Genomic DNA, 14,261 nt, shown 5'->3' with positions numbered 1-14,261 from the left:
TTTAAATTTGTTTAATGGATTGCAAAACCCCTTGAAGGCAACTGCATAGCAATTTTTGATGTGTATATCAACAATAACGTTAAAAAAGGACTAACAAACAGAAAATGAGATCCCTTCTTTCGATATAAAACAGGCAAAAAAATAAAAGGTTGTTTTCACCTGAAATGACTAGCAAATTTGTAGAAATTTTGTATTATTTGTTGACGAAGCTTTAGAGGAGCTATAGAGGACCAAAATAAATGGTCTGAGCTTAGTGACACAAACTGTTTATTTATACAAAACAATATAAATTTAAAAAGTAGTGTTGAATTTGACCATTTTGTTGACATATTCGAAAATTTAAAGTTTCAAAAACTAAATTTAAATATAGGTCATCTCTATGGGTAAACTGCATTATTACACATATTATTTGATAAAGTTTTTGCAGAATTATTCACTGTACAAAAATGGCAACAAATAATTAGAAACATAAATAATGATTTTACAAATGGAACAAATTAATTTCATTTCTGTTGTCAATTTCCACCACTTCATCATTCACATAGGCAGATATTCTGTGATGAATAGGCAGTTGCAGCCACACACCGTCACTCAGAAAGCAGCGTACAGTACTTACTTTTACTTACCACATTACTGCACTGAAGATGTCTAGAAGTCAGATTTTAAAGATTTTAAGTAACACTCAGGTTATTTGATACTGTTATTAAAATATGCATCAACTGATTTTTCTAAGAAATTCGACTCTAGAGGAGAAGGAGCCATCCACCAACAAATCCTTTGGTTCCTCTAAAATAAAGTTTATTGCTAACTAAAATGGTTTTGTTGCTAGCAAGTTATAGAAAATCTGTGTTAATCAACACAGAATATATATTTCTGTATCAAAGTATGTGATCACTTTTTGAAAAGAATTTATTCCCGGCACAGTTTATTCCCCAGCACAGCCACATATATTAATAAAGCAAATAAATTTCCTGTATGAGTCTACAATCGTTGTGAATATTTTGTGAATAAAACCGTCTAGTTCACTTAATACATCTCTTTATTTATGGCATTGTTTCGGCTATTGCCATCATTAGATATAAAAAAGAATCGAACATACAAAGCCAATTTCAGTGTCAGAATTAAAAACCTACGCTCTATCGGGGAGTTGGTTATTCGACGTTTCAGTTAGACATAGGATTCTAACACTGAACCTTTTTGGTATCTGATGATGACAGTAGCCGAAACAATGCAAAAAATAAAAAAAATTATTAAGTGATGTAGATGGTTTTATTCAGGAAAAAACCACACGTGATTTCCTCAGTGATTGGACTAAATCACGGCGTCTGTCTTATAATCCGAAGATGGCGATTGACTGCCGAAACCGACTATTTCGTTTTGACATTGTAATTGTACCAGAAAAAAAATAAAATAAAAAAGGCTTTCAAGAGCGACGGACGTCTCCAATACGACTCTAATGCCGTTCTTTCCGAAGTGAGTTTAAGCCTCAGTGTAGATTATTCTTATATCCAGTATTGAGTCCATGAACGGAGATACTGATTTGAAAAAGGGAAACACAACTTATGATAAATTTAGCTAAGCAGTAAATATATTGTCAAGCAGCACATTGATCCTTAGTTCCTTCGACAGACCTCTGTAGGATGTTCTTGAGTTCACACCACAAATAATTAATATTAGACGTTTTTGCGTTCGAAAACTTTGACTTGGCTTTTACATCATCTGACAGATCCCTGTGTTTGGCTATCTTGCCACTGCATCTGGTTTGTAAATTATGTTTTACCAGTTACTATGCTGCTGTTTCTAGTGAGAAAAGCGAGAGAATCGTATCTGTAGGATGGAGGAGAGACTTCGATTATGTGACACTGCTGCCCAAATTTCTTGTGAATTCGTCATTCTTTTATGTTTCCCAGTGTCACCAAGTTGCGTGTATAGGCTTGGAGATGTGTTTATCCAACTAAATGAAAGGCTGTTTGGTTCGTGGCGTGTACGTTTCGTTTCTTTTTATTTGTAAAACATCTTCAGTGGCCTGTAATCCATATTTGTTTTATGTATGTAATAATTGCATCATATAATGATTCCAGATATGTTAGGCATGTTATATATATTACAGTTTATTGTCATTCTTGTATTGTTAGATGAGAAGCTAGTTCTTGCAGTACAAGTTTCGTTGGCCTGGGTACAGCAGGATATCCGATTTTCGTCTTTTCGAACACGTTTCAATGGAACACTCCACTTTCACTGTATGTCGGTTGCGTGTATTTACTGTACGTGATACTGTCACCTATCGTTGTCTGTTTTTCGTTCGTTGTCTTTTATTTGTGTTGTAGTGCTATATATAGTTTGATATTCGTTTGTTTGCTAAGCGTATGCTTCTGTTATTGTGTGTAGTGGGACCTGCTCAGAGAGAAGCAATGTAACATTGTTTCCTTCTGCAACAATCATTTATTCCTAGCTCTTTCAGATTCTTCGTCGAAGAGACCTGATCTTGCGATGATCCAGACGTGTAGGGGAAGTCCGCCAATCTCATCGAGTATCTTCATTTGTAATTTAACATAGGTTAACAGTCATAGTCAGGCACAGCAACCAAGTGAGACAGACATGCGCAAGTTGGTAAGCCAAAAAAGCCGTTTACTCGTCATTACAGAACTGTTCTAAACTGTTGACGATTATACATCGGCCAAGGAGTTCGAAACTTGTTCAACACTCAATTCCTCGTCAATACTTTACACAGAACTTTTCTGCAACACTGAATCATGTTTACGTACACTGTAGAAAAAAATTAAAAGTATCGTTTGGAACCCCGTAACTGTGTCCCATTGCGGCGCACAAGTTTAAAATTTGGCTCGAAGGTGCCCACAACCTTTCTCTCTAATGGCGCAAAGGAGTGGCGCCATGCGTGACACCCTTGGGCTCGCCGAAGCTTCGAACTCCAAAGTATCGATCGAGACATGCGAAAAAAATTCAAGAGCTCAGTAGTTCACATGAAGTGTAAGATGGGTTAATGATGTCACAGTGGCATCAAATTTCACCAGAATTCTGCCCAACGCAGTCATGGACTGTCACACGATGTGAAGGTCGTCCCAACTCCCCTTACTTACATCTCCCTATTTCTCTTGACGCCTCGTGATGGAGATCAGAACAGCGACGCGCCCAGAGTTGAAACACGCAGGTTTCTTGTGAGTGGCTGAGAAAAACATTTAAAGACTCACCGGTGCTCAGAATGGACGCGGAAAGGTGTCAGAAGGTGGTATAAAGGGCGCCAATGAAACTATCTCTTCCTTTGGGGCGTTCATTTACGCACATTTCGCCGTCGAAAATGACGGTCCGCATTGTGATGAGCAAGAGAAGGATGTTCTTGACAACCTTTGATACTGCTGACATCCCACGGACGATTCAGCCCTTCTCATAGATATCGTGGGGCTGCAATCCCATTGAATGTGATGTCGCCCGTTGATGTATAGCACGGCCACAATTTTTGCGCTGGTATGCGTTGTAGAACTGTTACGGACCGTTCAACACCATTCGAAGAATTTTAAACATGATCCGAACCAGCAAATCGTGTTTATGCATTTTCAGCCCTCCTGTTTCGCGAACTCCTGTAGCGTATTGTGGGAGGCGGGTGGGGGACAGTTAAATGTACGTGAATAAAACGGCATTGGATCCTTCTAAGATCCTCTTGCTTGGCAATATCCTCCGTCCCACTTGCGCATCGTTTTTGGGTAGCTTAAAAATGTCCCTGTATGAATTCAGGCTATTCACCGACACCTAAGCGCCTATGGAACAGGCAACCTCTTCGACAATCAAAAGAATTCACATGCGGCTAACAATTTCCAAACCGGGGGAATTTTGCTGATACATGTACTTCTAACGCTTCGTTTCATAGGTTCTGCACTAGACGTTTTCCTGAAAGAAGACATAAACATTCGCAGGTGTTATAGTCATTCAGAGGTTCCGTTACGTTTCCATCAATCATAGGTAAGCCAACAGCGGTTCTTGGCTTTCCTTGTCTTCCTAATACATTTTTCCGGGCTGATTAACGTGGCTATGTTTTAGCCAACATTTCTACTGACTGTAAGTGGCTGGCCACCTGTGTTTCTGTTGAGGCTTATAGTTAAGTGCTATCCGCATACCAGATTATTTAACATAGAGCTTTAGTCGTTGCTGCTTTTGATGGTAAGTCCGTATCTGGTTAAATTCAGATTGATGAAAATGGATAGAAAGTAGTGTCTGAGTGATAAGCATTGTAGCACGAGGATTAGCTGACAGTTGGGTTGTGAGCTGGCGAAATCAACGGTTTAGTCATAACAATCGTTCCTTTTCATGCATTGCTTATTCGGTAGTCACAATCATACCTGATTGAAACCTCTGTATTTCCATTGTGGCGCGATATTTTCCAGTTTTCAACACGTGTGACCGCATTACTAACAAGAACATCCCCATCCGATGACCCCTATTTGGATGGAGGTGACGATAGGCTGTCGGTTTTTGATCTAGAAGGAAACAGCGCTGTTAACGAATTATACTAAACCATGAAATGTGACTTTGGTGTAATAACAGTAGCTGCAGCACCAACTCTCTCTCTCTCTCTCTCTCTCTCTCTCTCTCTCTCACACACACACACACACACACACACACACACATATATATATATATATATATATATATATATATATATATATATATATACGCACCCTTTCATAGGTTTCATAATTAACAGTGCCTTGACCTCTCTGTTACTTCTGCTGTCAGCCGCGTAAACATATAGCTGTGTAGATTGCTGTTTGTTGCAGCTAGAGTCTTCTTTTTATACTGCACCTGTTATTGTAATTGGAATATGGCGAGACACAAACCAATAACGGCCGGCACTTGAATAGACAGAGGAAGATAGATTAACTCAGTCTGTTGCTAAAAGAGAAAGGGGATGGATGGTGGAGGGGCTCAAGCACACTAGGAAAACAACGTTGTGGTCACTGGAGGCAGAAAGTCACAATTTGTTCTTAGTGCTTGGTAGTCTTGAAATAGAACAGAGCAGGATCAGAACATACTTACCAGTTTTCAGAAAAGTGAAGTTGTATTGCTTCATCAGAACATTAGGGGACTTAGAAACTTAGAAGATTTGGAAAATTTGAAAGTGGTGAAGGTGGAAATAAAAGGTTTATCCTGTTGTTAGTGCACAATCTAACCACGATTCACAATGTAGCACCATACACCGCTGAAACATGTTCATAGGAGTCGGTGAGGATTAGTAACTGTTCCTAAGGTGCAATGTTTTAAGAATTACGTTAAAGAAGTGGAACGGAGTGGAGTAAAAATGGAGAGAGATACTAATATGAAATTTAATGCATTTTATGATCAGTATTTGAAAGCAACTTTCCAAAAAATTTGTCCAGAAAGTCTGGTAAAACTAGGCCAGAAAAATGATTTAATAATTGCGTGTAATTTGAGCAACGATTTCTCTGACTTATTCATTGTTCGTTTTGATATCAGGCTCCTTACAATAACTGCATATTGCTGTTTTTCAACTATCAGGCGTGTGACTTCTAACACCCAAACCTCCAGATGTCAGACACTCAGAATGGTACCAGACTCTGCTGTCGTCCAGCAGAACGGGTGTAAACGGTAATCAAAAGTAAGACCAGAACTTCGGAGCACAAGAAAAGCGTATCTGTGAGTTACTGTATTGTAGATCACGTGTGAATAAGCTGGTTGAGGGTGTGATCGTTATACTAAATCCCCGCGTTTAGACCCACTGACGAGAATTATTTTTAACTGTTGTGTTTTTAGATGGGAGAAGATTTTACTGCATTGTGAAAGGACTTTTCGGATTTTGTAGCTATTTTCTTTTAGCAGCCTGCTTTCGCTTCGTTAGCTGAAAGTAGCAAAGCTACAGAGTACATTTGTATAGATAGGTGTGGTGATCTGTCGCACATGTCCGACAGAACACCACACCTGTCTATAGAAATGTTCTCTATAGATTTGCTACTTTCAGCTGACGAAGCGAAACAGACTGCCAAAAGAACATTGCTACAAAATCTGAAAATTCCTTTTACATGACAGGAAAATCTTCTCCCATACACTGCCACAACCAACTCCCGTGGGAGCTGTAAGACAATTACTGACAGATGCGCTTTTCCTGTGCTTCGGTGTTACTTTTGATTACCGTTTACGCCCGTTCTGCTGGACAACAGCACATGGTACGAACAAAATCGGAGTTTTGGTTGATACTCTATCGACACACGACGTTTGGTACCAATCTGAGTGTCTGACACATGGAGGTTTAGGTGTAAGTAGAAGTACTGTTGCTAAACTGCACATGTAGCTCTGTTCTGCGCTTGATTAGATTGAGCTCGAGTTTAGTGAGTGCGGTTGCGGCGCGTAATGAGAGCATTAATATCATAGGATCATACCATGTCCACTCAAGAGTTGGAAGTTTTGGTGGGTGGCGCCTGAGCTTTCGTTGACTTTGGGCTAACCAAATAACTTACAGTGTGAGCTCAAGAAGTTGTATGCTACTGCTGTATGGAGGATGCTGGTTGGGGTGACCCAGTGTGACGCCGTCTGAAAGCCCAACTCTGCCGGTCTGCGAATGTTATAACTGCGCCCATTGGACTTTGAGCCCATACAAAAATCTGTGAAATTGTATACCTGCAAACTATCTGCTCACTAAGTCACGGCCTACCCGCCATCCATGGAGTCTTGGTCTACCGGGAACTCTCCGCAAGCCCGGAGTGAGATGACGTGACCGCGTCCGACGGAAAGTAAAATAAATTATGGTCACGTCCACTAGTAAAAAATTGGCATTAGTGTTCTTGTTCGAACATCTCCAGTCCTCTTCATCTGTATACTGTGTAGCCTACCTTCCAGACGAGTTGTGGCATTCGGACTGGGGGATTAGTGGACGTTTTCTCGGTCTATTCTGGCTACAAATTTCACTGGACGCAGTTTGCGGGGTAGCTACCTGCTAGTAAGCTGTTACCAGTAGCGGCAGCTCCAAAGCTGTCGTAACGCTCTCCAGGCAATGTCTGCTTTCCGTAGCTCCTTTCGCTAACTTCGCAATTTAAATGGATGTGTGTTTTACATCCGCTAATAGCTATAATGATGAACGACTCAACAACAGAGAACAGATATAGTCTCAAGTCGCCCCTAACAAGGGAAACACGCTCTGTGGCGTTGACTGTAATGTATCCACCTTCTCCGACGTTCAGCTCTGCGATCTTCCTATACCACTGATACTACTGGTCACAAAGTGGGTAAAGTTTCCAGTTGGAAGTTTCCTATCGTTAGACAGTTTTGATCTGACCTAGGTATTTCCTATCCTCAGTATCATCTAGGAATTCCACTATCTCACATGCGGGAAAGCGCGTGATGGGGTAAAAGCAGTCCTAGACGGATTATTATTATTATTAATATTATTATTATAATACACGTCTAGGCTACTAGACGACCGAGCGAAGTGTCTACCTCATGTGAGATTTTCTCAGGCGCCACAATTCTTCAATCTTCTCCCTATGCAACCTTTTCGTTTCTTACGACCAAGATGTTCCTGTTTTGAATTTCTCGACCTCTTGGCTCACTTTCCACTTCAGGACTTTGCAGTTGAACGTTTGTCTATCTAGTATATCTGAGTCTGTTATGCAAGCGTCATTGAGGTACTTTCTGACTTCGGTGATCCGCTTAACGCTCTTAACGATTTCTGTGTACTCCAGGATCTGTTTAGTTTGTCAGGTATCCGACATTCTTTCGTATGGCCGTAAAATTTCAGTCGACCTTCCTTCATGTGATGTACTGTGTTGGACAGCTATTATGCCTCTTGGCTAATCCACAATCTTAGCTTTCTTCTGTCTTATTGGATCCTAGGGTCTATATGTTGATTCGTGAGTCTAGTGTCTTGATATTTTCTAGTGCACCATTCCGCTCCATGACCAATTATTCTGAAGCGTATAACGCTTCCGGTTTGATGGCAGTGTTGTTAGTCTAACTTCTACATTACGTGATAGGTACAATTTATTATAGAAATTTCCAGTCTTCGAAACGCTGTAGGCATCTTTTGATTTCTCTGTGCATGAGCTTCTTTCTCTACCCCGTTTGCCTGTCTCCTGTTCCCGAGATATTTGTTTTTGTGAACGGTCTTGACCTCATCATTTTTTGTAGTAATATTTTTTTGATGTATCTTCATGGTTTGACACATTTCCTGTTTGCTCGAAAGAGATCTGCATTCTGACCTTTTCAGTCTTCACTTTCAGGACCTCGATTTGCTTTATTGCAGTTTCAGTGTTTTCTGTGAATATTGCAAGACCATCAGCGAATGCTAGACAGACAGTATCTAGTCCTTTATGTTTCCTTTTTAGCCTGATTGGTTTATGAATTGCAGCGTCCGTGCATCAAAGTTTTATTGAGAATGTGCTAATGGATAAAAATGTTAATAGTGGCACAGGATACTGAAACAATATCATGTTAATGTTAGGTTGCAAAGAGTTTATGTTTAAACAGCTTTGAATCTCATAGCAAATATCACTGGGACCGAAGACCGCGAATAAGGTTCTTCTGAAATTAAGTACTGAACAACAACTTTGTGGAGATGCATATTTTGCGATAGCATACATTTCCCGATGTCTGCATTCCATTTCCGTGAAAATACGGCCGGCCGAAGTGGCCGAGCGGCTCTAGTCTGGAATCGCGCGACCGCTAAGGTCGCAGGTTCGAATCCTCCTTCGGGCATGGATGTTTGTGATGTCCTTAGGTTAGTTAGGTTTAAGTAGTTCTAAGTTCTAGGGGACTGATGACCTAAGATGTTAGGTCATATAGTGCTCAGAGCCATTTGAAACATTTTTTTGAAAATACGGGGACAACCACTACATTTACTTTACAGGTACTCTTGGGCAAATAATACAGACAGTGCATTCCGGAACGATACATCTTTAGGGTAAATCAAACGCGCAGATGAATTTTTACCTCAGTATTTTAATCTTGCTTCTCAGAAAATATTTCATGCTATACAGTGGATTCTTTTATGTTAGCGCCCCTGCTCCTGGTCTAACAAGTCATAGAGCACTGGTCAAGCCCGTCCAGTTCGCTCAGGTTCCAGCCCAAGAAGATGGTAAGCAAAACACAGAGAAGCAAACTTCGAATAAAGTAAACGGAATTCCTGCAATGATTGCACATAAATTACTTTCTTGTCCTCCGCCTTCAAAAATAAATATTTGGACATAGGAAAAGGCTTAATTAGTTAATTTTGCCGTTGATGTTACAAAAGTCCCTGTACATTCAGTTATTTTTCTCATTATGTTAAACAATAACGGTGCAATACCATCGCCGTCTCTCACACTTTTTGTGATCTGCAAGGAGACAAAGTTTCCTGGGAATGGGAAAAAGAACTTCATAAACTAATCACGATTATTATAATTTATCACCTCATTCATTTTTAAATGGTGTTAACGTAATGTGAATGGTTTCAATATTGAGTTATCATGAAATTAATTGTGTTCTCCAAGAGCTCGCCGAACTATTGTGCGGGTGTTCCGTACAGCTGCTTTCTGCAGTTGCCATCAGAGCGAAGGATGCAGCTTTAGGCCCTGCAGGTTGTTCACAGTCTGTTTTGGGACAACGCCGGTATCCGATATTACCAACAGGGACGATTTATACGGATTTCTGTTCCCGCAAGGCTTGTACTTCATCTGCTAGTTCCTTCTCTTTCGTCATCTCCTCATTGAATGTGGTTTGCGAAGCACGGGTGCTTGGTACAGCTACATACACTCCTGGAAACGGAAAAAAGAACACATTGACACCGGTGTGTCAGACCCACCATACTTGCTCCGGACACTGCGAGAGGGCTGTACAAGCAATGATCACACGCACGGCACAGCGGACACACCAGGAACCGCGGTGTTGGCCGTCGAATGGCGCTAGCTGCGCAGCATTTGTGCACCGCCGCCGTCAGTGTCAGCCATTTTGCCGTGGCATACGGAGCTCCATCACAGTCTTTAACACTGGTAGCATGCTGCGACAGCGTGGACGTGAACCGTATGTGCAGTTGACGGACTTTGAGCGAGGGCATATAGTGGGCATGCGGGAGGCCGGGTGGACGTACCGCCGAATTGCTCAACACGTGGGGCGTGAGGTCTCCACAGTACATCGATGTTGTCGCCAGTGGTCGGCGGAAGGTGCACGTGCCCGTCGACCTGGGACTGGACCGCAGCGACGCACGGATGCACGCCAAGATCGTAGGATCCTACGCAGTGCCGTAGGGGACCGCACCGCCACTTCCCAGCAAATTAGGGACACTGTTGCTCCTGGGGTATCGGCGAGGACCATTCGCAACCGTCTCCATGAAGCTGGGCTACGCTCCCGCACACCGTTAGGCCGTCTTCCACTCACGCCCCAACATCGTGCAGCCCGCCTCCAGTGGTGTCGCGACAGGCGTGAATGGAGGGACGAATGGAGACGTGTCGTCTTCAGCGATGAGAGTCGCTTCTGCCTTGGTGCCAATGATGGTCGTATGCGTGTTTAGCACCGTGCAGGTGAGCGCCACAATCAGGACTGCATACGACCGAGGCACACAGGGCCAACACCCGGCATCATGGTGTGGGGAGCGATCTCCTACACTGGCCGTACACCACTGGTGATCGTCGAGGGGACACTGAATAGTGCACGGTACATCCAAACCGTCATCGAACCCATCGTTCTACCATTCCTAGACCGGCAAGGGAACTTGCTGTTCCAACAGGACAATGCACGTCCGCATGTATCCCGTGCTTGAACGTGCTCTAGAAGGTGTAAGTCAACTGCCCTGGCCAGCAAGATCTCCGGATCTGTCCCCCATTGAGCATATTTGGGACTGGATGAAGCGTCGTCTCACGCGGTCTGCACGTCCAGCACGAACGCTGGTCCAACTGAGGCGCCAGGTGGAAATGGCATGGCAAGCCGTTCCACAGGACTACATCCAGCATCTCTACGATCGTCTCCATGGGAGAATAGCAGCCTGTATCGCTGCGAAAGGTGGATATACACTGTACTAGTGCCGACATTGTGCATGCTCTGTTGCCTGTGTCTATGTGCCTGTGGTTCTGTCAGTGTGATCATGTGATGTATCTGACCCCAGGAATGTGTCAATAAAGTTTCCCCTTCCTGGGACAATGAATTCACGGTGTTCTTATTTCAATTTCCAGGAGTGTATGAGGAAGGTGACTTGATCAGCTTTGTTGAGCATTGTCATGTTAGGTTTATTATCAGTTATTATGCTGCTTTTCCAGGAAATTCTGCAACTTCGGTTTTCTAGAACAGTGAGAGGATCGTAAATTTAGTATGGAGAAAAGTTGAAAGTTCGCTGCTAGGTTTTGGTTCAAATGGTTCAAATGGCTCTGAGCACTATGCGACTTAACTTCTTAGGTCATCAGTCGCCTAGAACTTAGAACTAATTTAAACCTAACTAACCTAGGCAGGATTCGAACCTGCGACCGTAGCGGTCGCTCGGTTCCAGACTGTAGCGCCTAGAACCGCACGGCCACTCCGGCCGGCTGCTGGATTTTGAAAACTGATTCCGTGTAAAATTAAGTCGGGATATGCACTCAAAGAAAAAGTATGCTCTCATATACACTATGTTTAGACCCATTAATCAAACCAGTAGCGCGACCTAAGTGCAAGGAGTGTGCCGAAAATTACCTATACAGCGATTACTTACTTTTCGCGCAATTATCACCAATGGATTGGGAAAAGGAAAACTGATTTTACGTGAACTATAATAGTAGTAATAAAGGATCCAAACATCTCGCTATGCGTGAAAAATGTGGAAAGCAACGTGACTTATGGCCGCGCCCAGTGCTATAGACATGTGGACTCAGTCTGCTACAACAGGTCACAATTGAAAGACATCAAATAAATATATTTTATATAGAATGAAGGACTGACACTCCACCAGCCGCGTGATCCCTAACACCCTCCTCTTCTGCCGAAATATTACGCGTAGATACAAGGAGTACAATATTCACTGTGACATTCATTTCAGTGAGAAATCCAGAAAATTCTACCAATAGCTGAAGGCATCGAGTGGTCATATGCTGACTGCTGAGTGGAAGTCGGCGTTAAAAAGGGAAGTGACAGACAAGGAAAAACTGATGTGAAATAACGTTTGAATATGAATCCATGTAATCGTCTCTAGCGACAGTTAAATCACTGTACCACGTGTGATATGTATGCTCATAAAACACGTTGCACACGAAGCTGCAATAGGTGACAAAATCAAACCAAGCAAAAGCTATAAAAGATGAAGAACATTGAGAAAGATTCATTTACAGGGAGTGTGACGAAATTAAATGTTCTACAAGTAGGAGCAATGAGAAACACACTGATTCTGTACCAAGTATCGAAACGTACTCTCCTTGCCAAATCACAAAGAACAGACCCCACATAGGAGACACTTTTCCAAGCCATGAAAGTTTCGGTAAAATTCTCTACCTTCGTTTTCTTGATACGAACCAAGAAAACATTTACGCAAAAAACCATGCCATTTCCGTGAAAAAAAAGCAGACTCATTGTGCGAATGTGCTAACACTGCACACCGTCAATGTACATCATACTACATTGCAAAATAGGAAACAGACAACTGATCCCTTAGACTGGAAAACAAGACTTACTCCATGCAAGCGAGGACAGAAAGTGCTTCCTCAAATTCGCAACCCAGAATGCCCCAGGCGGATAGCGACCTTGTTAGCCATTTCAGCCAGAACTCAAAGAACCAAACTGTATCTTTGCAGAAGGTCTGTGCTAACTAATGTGAAAATAAATGAATAGTGACAGTTGCAGATCAAATAGCGGAAGTTGCTTCATAACAGCCAACATTCAAAGCCTATCATTCGTACTGCAGTCCCAACTTCTGGTAGATTATTTTTACGATCATATCATAACTTTTCAAATATTCTATGGATGCCTAAGGTTTTACATCCTTATGTCGTCTAGTTTCCTTCCTGCAGCTATCGTCTATTCCGTGCTCTTTCAGGATGTACTTCTAGCAGTGTGATTATTGTCGGTGTCATTATTGAGTGTCTTTATATCTAATTCACTTAATGAAAATCCAAGTTCCATGACCGACTGACAATATTAGAGGACTCTTTTAGTGTAGAAAAAAGGCAGCAGCAACAGTTATTCACGAGCTGGCAGTTTGCCGCACCCTCCCAAACATTCCCGGATCAATTTCCAGGTCATTATTTTAGGTGTCCATTGTATGGTAAGCACAAGGTGCAGTTTATACCACGATCTGAGACACAAAATATGCAGGTGACCTTGACAAGCTTGCTAGTGCAGCGAGGATCAAGCGGTAGCGTTCAAATAAACGTTGTATTCACCAGTTAGGAGTAGGGTTTTGCATTAGCTATGTTTTTGCTTTTATCTAGACATCTGTTGCATAAAAATCTTCAAATGTGTGTGAAATCTTATGGGACTTAACTGCTAAGGTCATCACTCCCTAACCTTACACACTACTTAACCTAAATTATCCTAAGGACAAACACGCACACACCCATGCCCGAGGGAGGACTCGAACCTCCGCCGAGATCAGCTGCAGCGCCAAAGACCGCTCGGCTAATCCCACGCGGTTAATCTGTTGCATGAATAAATTTTATTTTTAGGTCAGGATCAAAGATTGGGGTTAACAACCCGTCGATATCGAGGCTACTAGAGAGTGAGCACAAGTTCGGACTGTTTCAAGGATGTGAAGAAAAACCATCCCCTCATTTACCTGGAGCGATTTCAGGAAATCACGAAAAACCTAAATCGGGATGGACAGACGTGGGTTTGAACCGTCGTTCTTCCGAATGAAAGTTTAGTGTGCTAATCACTGCGCCACCTCACATGATATTTCTTTCTTTTCTCTCTCTTTTTATGAGCCTTTGGATTGCTTCGTTAACTTACCACTCGAAACACTGATGGGCGAAAAGCTACGAAGCTGATAACCGACAGAATGTTCCAGTGATTCAGAGAAGAAAATAATAGGGCATTCTGGAAGCAGGAGAGATACTCGCGTGCGAGACTGGAGGAGTTGCTTCGTTGGTTTGGTTTTAGTAGCGTTGTAGTAGTTTTGTGAAATTTTTTTTCTGAGAAGCTCAGCAGTTCAAAAACATGAGATCCGGTGTAAAAGACGTTTCCAGACGTTTTGGGATGTTTAGTGAAACTTGTGACTCTTCTGGTGGGCTAAATAATTGCGCGTGGTACAGTATGCAGTCACGTTTCAGAAAAATCAAATTGCTGAATGTTGATGGAGTGTGTAGTGT

This window comes from Schistocerca cancellata, chromosome 1, assembly GCF_023864275.1.
Source record: "Schistocerca cancellata isolate TAMUIC-IGC-003103 chromosome 1, iqSchCanc2.1, whole genome shotgun sequence".
Classification (NCBI taxonomy): Eukaryota; Metazoa; Arthropoda; class Insecta; order Orthoptera; family Acrididae; genus Schistocerca; species Schistocerca cancellata.
The sequence above is the reverse complement of the archived record's forward strand: the minus strand, read 5'-3'. Positions refer to the sequence as shown.